Source organism: Asparagus officinalis, chromosome 8 (assembly GCF_001876935.1).
Source record: "Asparagus officinalis chromosome 8, Aspof.V1, whole genome shotgun sequence".
Lineage (NCBI taxonomy): Eukaryota > Viridiplantae > Streptophyta > Magnoliopsida > Asparagales > Asparagaceae > Asparagus > Asparagus officinalis.
The window spans coordinates 120,055,612-120,063,840 of record NC_033801.1 but is presented as its reverse complement, the minus strand read 5'-3'; positions in this window follow the sequence as shown (position 1 = coordinate 120,063,840).

Sequence of the window (8,229 nt, the reverse complement as noted above, 5' to 3'; positions counted from 1 at the left end):
TTGAGAGCCCAAGAGCCTTAACTAAGATGAATTAGAGCTATAACTAGCTAGAACTAACATGGGGCGGGCTAGAACTAACATGGGATGGGTTAGAACTAACATGGGGCAAGTTAGAACTAACTTGAGAGCCCAAGAACCTAAAACTAAGATGAATTAGAGTTAGAACTAGCTAGAACTAATATGGGGCGGGCTAGAACTAACATGGGGCGGGATAGAACTAATATGGGGCAGGCTAGAGCTAACATGAGGCAAGTTAGAACTAACTTGAGAGCCCAAGAGCGTAGAACTAAGATAAATTAGAGCTAGAACTAGTTAGAAATAACATGGAGTGGGCTAGAACTAATATGGGGAGAGCTAGAACTAACATGGGATAAGTTAGAACTAATTTGAGAGCCCAAGAGCCTAGAACTAAGATGAATTAGAGCTAGAACTAGTTAGAACTAATAATATTCGAAGCGATATAATAAGAAGTAGAAAATTAGCCCAAGTAAAAGGAAGATATCGTGTGATAGACAATATAAAGGGATACACACCGACGAAGACGGTGGTGAAAATGGAGACCGGAGGTGGTCGAAAAACGCACGCGAAGTCGGTACGACGCTACTGTTTTCTGCTCGCTGCTACAGTCGAACGATGTTTCGGACGTTACTGAGAGAGATAGAGAATGAGTTAGAGCGTGATACAAATTGTAAGTGATAGGTAATATGTATGGCTAGTCACTAAAGAAGAAATCGGTGGAAACGGAGATTAGAGGTGAACGAAAAGTGCATGCGAAGTCGGCACAAAACTGCAGTTTTCTGCGGTGTAATTTCTCGCCGTTCGGGTTTGTTCTTTGTTGTTTGGAGCTTTTTGCCACTATCCAAGCTTGCCGGAGGTGAGAGGAGGTTACTAAGGTCATCGAGGTGTCTCGGTGGGCTCCGTCGGAGGTGGGAGAAGCTTTTTCCGTTCCCAAGAGCCTAGAACTAAGATGAATTAGAGCTAGAACTAGCTAGAACTAACATTGGACGTGCTAGAACTAACATAGGGCAGGTTAGAACTATAATGAGGCAAGTTAGAACTAACTTGAGAGCCTAAGAATCTAGAACTAAGATGAATTAGAGCTAGAACTAGCTAGAACTAACATGGGTCATTTTATTCATAGAGATACATTAATACACATTTTCGTTCTTTCTTAATTACAGAATTTCTCTTCATTCCCCTTCTACTCTACTTCTCCTTACCTTTCTTTTTCCTTTTTCTTTTTTCCTTTTTTTCTTTTCTTCTTCTAGCTAATGGATTAATGCTCTGTGCGTCTCGGCCTGGTGACTACAAAAACATCCACAACAGAATCGGTCACAATTTGCAAATACAGAAGCTCATAAGGATAAATCCACAGTCATGTGAGAAATTAAAAATGTAGATATATTTTCAACATGAACCCTCAATTGATCAAATTCATCTCAAATAAAAAAAAAAGAAAAAGTAATGTCCAAATCTCAATGGGGCACAACAACATCATCATTTACGGTAAAGATCAATCTCAAAAACCAACCTACTCTCGTAGCATCATCCATCATTTACGGTAAAGATCAATCTCAAAAACCAACCTACTCTCGTAGCATCATCTTCTTAAATTCATCAAAGCATAAAAAACCAACCTACTCTCGTAGCATCATCTTCTTAAATTCATCAAAGCATAAAACACCATCTTCATTAACATTATACCTTCGGATCATCTTCCTGCACTCCTCAACAGTCTTCAATTGCCCGAACTTTTTGAGCATTTTCCTCAAGCTCTGTGACGACAATCTACGGCGGGGGAGCGGTGATGATCTACGGCGACGAGGATGGGCAGAGGAGGGGAGGGGAGGCGACGGTGAACTCGAGGGGAGCCTTGGGGGCCTAAGCGGAGGCAGCGACGGCGAGGAGGGTGAGGGTCAGGGTGACGAGCTTGAGAAAGCTCTTAGTTTTAGAGAGAGAGAGAGAGAGAGGAGATGAGAGAGAGAGAGAGAGAGAGAGGGAGAGAGAGAGAGAGGAGATGAGAGAGAGAGAGAGAATATGAGTGTTGGGTCTGAGGGATTGAGGAGAGAGGATAAGGATAATTTGAGAATTTTAGCTTAGCTGACATGTAATAATTAATAAAAAGGGGCTATAGTACAAAGTGTCACACTTCAAGGAGCTGATCCACATGGGAAAAACTATAAGGGGCCTCGTTACATGAAGTTTCTGCTTTTGGGGCATGTACACATTTTTTCCTTAATTAAAAGTGGGCTAGAATGAAACTAAAAAGAATATAATTTTTGTTGCTAATCATTGATAGACTTCAGAAAAAATAATAAAATAAAAATTAATACTAACTCTAGTACACTTTTATATGATAAAAGCATCCATATAACTATATAAAAATATTAAAAGAGTTCAAGAAAATCCCTTCTAAATATTCTTGATTTTCCTCAAAATATTAAGCTATTCTATAAAATATTCAATAATTTAAATTTGTGTTGTATTTATAAAGAGCATTGATGGAGATGCTTTTGTTTTAGCAGCTTGTTCTGAATGAACATTACATATTAGCTTTAAAGTGTAATATTTTTTCTGTATCGTGTTATATGGATATTTGTTTTATTTACTTATCATTATCTTATTTCTTTAATAAGTTGTATCTTTGAATTGATATATATTATTAACACAATTTACGGTGACTACATATCTTTCCTACAAGTTTGAGACAAATATAAGATGAATTTTATGTTTAGTGGCATTTAATAAGAATTTTAGTTATAAAATATGTTACCTTCTTATTTAAATATCTTAAAATCTGACAGTATTATTACATGCTTATCTTTTATCGTGTCCCCAACAATTGATCCTTCGTTGATAATCATATCCCTAAATATCAAATTTAAATTTTTTTTATTTACGCTATGGTAATTAAGTCTCATGTGCATACTTTTTATCAATTATAGTGATTTTCCTCATTTTATCTACCTTATTATATATCACAATATAGTTGATCAAGGGCTTCACTTTAGTTTCTATTGCAATATTATTTATATATAATTTTATATTAAGTCTATGATTCCTTTAGTATTTTAAGAATAAAGTATGAAAATTTATAAATACTTACTAATTTTATGAAAATTTATAAATACTTACTAATTTTTCTTGCATCTTTCATGAAGAATGTTGTTTTAATTAGGATAAAATTATTCAATATGTTCCTCAAGAGGAACTCGGTGAGTGCTTCTTTGTCAAATTTGTCTTTTATCAATGTCAATTCAGGTGATTCATGAATGTTTCTGAATTTTGAGTTTATTTTCTTCACTTCTCCATTTGAAATAAAAACAACTTAGTTCTTTTAAATGATATCATTGAACTTTCTGATAATTTCTTCATACATAATTCCTTATATTTTTTACCCTATAAATATTATCAATATTACAGATAAATATTTATAAATTATAATCAGTTAATGCTAACCTATTATATCGTAGTATTTTCTTAATTTGTCTTCTATCAATGAATGTTATTATTAAAATTATACAGAGTTCCTTGAATTTATACAGTAATATTAATTTTTAATCTATCATATATTTTAAAATTCTTATTCCTTAACTGGATAGTTTTAATCTGCGGTAATTGCTATTTTTTACCACCATCAACTTAGACTACTTTTAGATGTTGAAAAGAGATGATATATTTTAAATTGAAAGTTAAATTTATATATCTTAATGTTATAATATCAAACATTTCCTTTTTTTTCTTTGCCAAATTTTAGCTTTTTGTGATTTTGAACTTTTGAGGGTGTGTTTTGTAATTTTTAATTTTTGATAGTATTTATAAAAAATTTAAATTATAAGTTGGGTGCTAATAATTCATATTTCATATGTTGGTGGTAAGTTTTTAAATATTAGAATATTTCCTATAACTGTGAAAATTTAAAGGTATTTTTACAATTACTAAAATTTTGGGTTGTTTTTTAAAAAATTTAAATTTTCAATGATCTACTGATAGTTTCTAAATTTGATGTGTACCGGTTATAAGTTTTGGAATTTCAGGATTTTTTTGTAATTTTTTACTTTTGAGAGAGTTTTTGTAATTTTTATAACTTTGAGGTTATTTTTATAAATTTTAAATTTTTAAGTGCTTAATGGTAATCCTTGGAATTCATCTATGTTGTTGCAAAGTTTTGAAATCTCTGAATTTTAAGGTGTTTGTATAATTTAAACTTTTGAAGTTGTTTCTATAATTTCTAAAGTATTAAGGGTGTTAATTATAAATTTTAAAATTTTAGATTTTATGTTTGTTTTTAAGTTTTAAAAAGTCAAAGTGTTTTGTGTAATTTTAAACTTTTAATGCTATTATATGTAATTTTAAAACTTTTGGGTTTTTGTAATACTTCATATATTATAATATGTTATCCACGTATAATTTCTTTATCTTATTTTTTCTAAATTGTTGAGTTATTAGTAGTTAATATGGAGTTAATATGATATATAATTAGCATTTGGATAAATTAAGATTTAAATGAAATATTTAAAATATATTTTTTAAATTGTTGAGCTATAGATAATTTACGTGGAATTAGATAAGATATGATTAAATTTAAAAAGATTAAGATTTAAATGAAATATCCAAAATATTAAAGGGTAATATGTTAGGTCTCATGTTATGAGCCTACATCTTCTAATCTTGTTTTGATGATCACAAACAATTCCTAACAATGTGTGTCGAGTGTTTACAATTGTTTTGTTAGGTAATCTACACAAATATCCAAGTTGGAGGTTGGATGGATTGCACCATAACGATCATATCAAATTGAGGTTGGTGGATTGTGGCATGAAGCTATGCATTCATCAAGATCCAAGTTCAAGCTTCATCCGCAAGTGTATCAAGACAATCATATTGAAGATCTATCAAGTTTTGGTATAGTAGTTATTTAGTAGCGTATATTATGTGAATATATTTCAAGCTCAATATATATATACACACACACAATTTTGATTTTATTACAAAATGAGTTTATTTGAGAAAACAATGCAATATTGGTTTATTAATCTTGTTTACATTACATTCATGTTTTATAACGTTTATAAAAACATTTCATATGGTTTCCACATGTTCTTACATGTCAAACTTCATTTTCAAGATTCAACAAAAACATGTATTATGCATATTTTTGATAAACGTTGAGTTTTCACAAATATGAGGACCTTTTTACAAAATTTCTTTTCAAACATGTTTGTCAAAATGTTTATAAACTATTTATAAAGTTTCACATTTTTTAAAATTTATTTACTATTTTTTACATAGCCGAGAAACTCAATTTTAAAATCTATTCAGACTGATAACCTGTTATCAGTCGACTAGTCAGTCGACTGATAAAATTAGTCGACCGATCAGTCGACTGATGAAAGTGCCTGTAATTACCATTTGCTCTCTGTTTCATTTTGGTCGACTGACCAGTCGACTGATGATCCATCAGTCGACTGATAAAGGTCATTCAACTGATAAGCTACTGATTGCTTGTAACAGTCAACTCATCAGTTGATTAATAAAACCCGTGAGTCGACTGATAAGCTCATAACGGCTAGTTTTCTGCAGTTTCCAGATTTTTGTTTTTGAGCTGTTTTGTCTTTTTCTCTGGGTTTTGGCTGATGTCTTGAGTGCCTATAAATACCCCAGTGCATTCAACTCTTAAAGGTAATGAAGAAAAATTGTTTAATCAAGTTTTGAAAGAGTTTAGTTTGGGTTTAAGAATTGTTTTTAAGTTTGTTTCAAAAGGGGAGTTTTCACAAGGAGGAAGCTTTTGATTTCAACTGAGGAATTCATCCTCATCATCTATCTACAGCTTCTTATGTTTATAGAGAAGATTTCTAACTCTTTTATCTAGTTTATTTATCTTTTGATTTTCATATTCATATCTTAGCTAGTTTTATTTGAGTTAGAATTTTATTGTTCTCATTTATCACTCACACCTCAATTGAGCTTTTAATATTATTCATACAATATATTGTTGGGTTGTAATGAGTGATTTAGTGAGAGTGAGCTTCATAGGGTTCTCATTCATTGTTAGAGAACAAATCTTGTATTTGAGCCTTATTGTGAGTGTTCACCTTGTAATACACATTTACACCAAGAGGAGTGTGTGGTGAGGACGTAGTCGATACCAAGAGGAGTGGCATTGGTAGTAAAGCCTAGTGAAGAGGTAGTAAAGCCGAGCACTTGAGGGAGGCGATACGTGAGGACCAACACTTGATGTTGTAGTTTGTGTATGTACATTGTGAGAGATTTGTAGAGTTTTTAGTGAGCTAGAAAACCGAGTGTGTAGAGAAGTTCTGGCTTCCAAACCGGGTGTGTCGATAGTGGAGTTCTCCCCGGGAGTGGAGAGCGGTACGTAGGACGGAAGGTCCGAACTCCGTGATCATACTGTTGTGTTTAGTTTGATCTTTGTGTCCACTATTTGTTTATGTTGTTTCTTATTTATTTTCCCCTTTGCATATATATCCTTACATATATTTTATTGAATATCATCTTTGTTAGGATATATTTGTTAATTAATTTTAATTGGCATTAATATCTAATAAGATTAGCAATAACCCTATTCACCCCCCCCCACCCTCTAGGGTACTTTTATTTGGTATCAGAGCTTGGTGCTCTTGATTAGAGGCTTAATCGCCTAGAGTCAAAGTTCCTTGTTCTTATTATTGTTGCTAATCTTATTTTGATATTATTCTTCTTGCTTGCACATTTATTACGGTTATGCATGGTGCCCCTTGTTTAGGCTATGACATAAATGTTGCTCCTTTATTCATTATAATTTTCCTTATGCTCAATGAATGTTTAGATTCAAAATATTTGTTAGATCTAAACATTTAGATTTATGGGAAGTTATTGATAGTGCTTATATTGTGGCCCACTTTGAAGAAATCCAAGTGGAGAAATCATAATAAGAAAATGTTTACCATGAACAAGTTATTGTTAGAATTTTTGCTTAAAGCTTTTGAACCATCTATATCTAACAAACTTGTTTCTTTTAATAGTGCCTATTTACTGTGGAAATATATAGAGGCATGTCAAGGCAACTTGGAGGAGATCCAACGGATTCTGGTGGACTCTACTTCAAGTAATATTGGAGCTTCATCTTCATTGTGCACACGACCACTAGGCGATAGCCATAGTGAGGTATGCGAGTCTGATCCCGATGATGATCTATCCATTTATGAACTCGCATGTGCTTATGATAGATTAATGAAAGCCTATAACAAATTGCATCATAAATTTGTAGATTTAAAAAACAAGCATGTTATCTTAAAATCCGATCATGAGGCTCTAGCAACTAAGTTTGATATCATTGCTAATGAAAATGTAAACCTTAAAGAAAGCAATGAAAAATTAAAAATGGATATTGATAGTTTATCTCATGAGAAAAATAATGCCATGTTAGAAGTAGAATCAATTATGAATGAATTTAATTCTTTTAAAATTAATCATGATTGTTCTACTTCTATTGTCAATAATATTATGCCAAATGATGAGTTGAATAATATTAAAGATCATATTTCTTCTTTAGATTCAACTCTAACTAAATGCATTGACAATCACAAGAAGCTTGTGGATATGTGTGCTAAGTCTAAAGTAAATAAGTCCACCTATTATGCACACGTATATAGCAAAATTTATAAGTGCTCTATTTGCGGCCGAAAAGGCCATCTTGCTAAATTTTGTTATGATGCACATAAACATTCTAATAATACTATTTCATGTGCATCTCATAAAGTTTCTACATCTCATACACATGCATATGCACATACTGCACATCATAAACATGCTCATGTATATAAGTGTGAGTTTTGTGGTCGTTTTGGTCATTTGACTAAATTTTATTTTGATTTGAAAAATGTTCCTCATTTGCAAAAGTCTTCAAATAAATTATCCTTATTTTCAAATGACTTCCTTGCACCACCACTTGGTCAATACAAACCTTTTAGACCCTTTCATTGCACACATTACAATCGAAAAGGTCACGTATATGAATTTTGTTTTGACCGTATCCGTGCACCATATATGCCCAAAAGGGATCATAACACTAGGGTTTTGAGCTTTAATGATAGGAGTCATGTCTCTAGACTCTTTGGTACCAAGAGTAATTGGGTGCCAAAATATGTTTAATTCTTTAAGAACAAACTTTTAATTTTTAAATTTTTTTAAGTTCTTGAAGATGATTTTTTTTTTGCAAATAATTTGTAA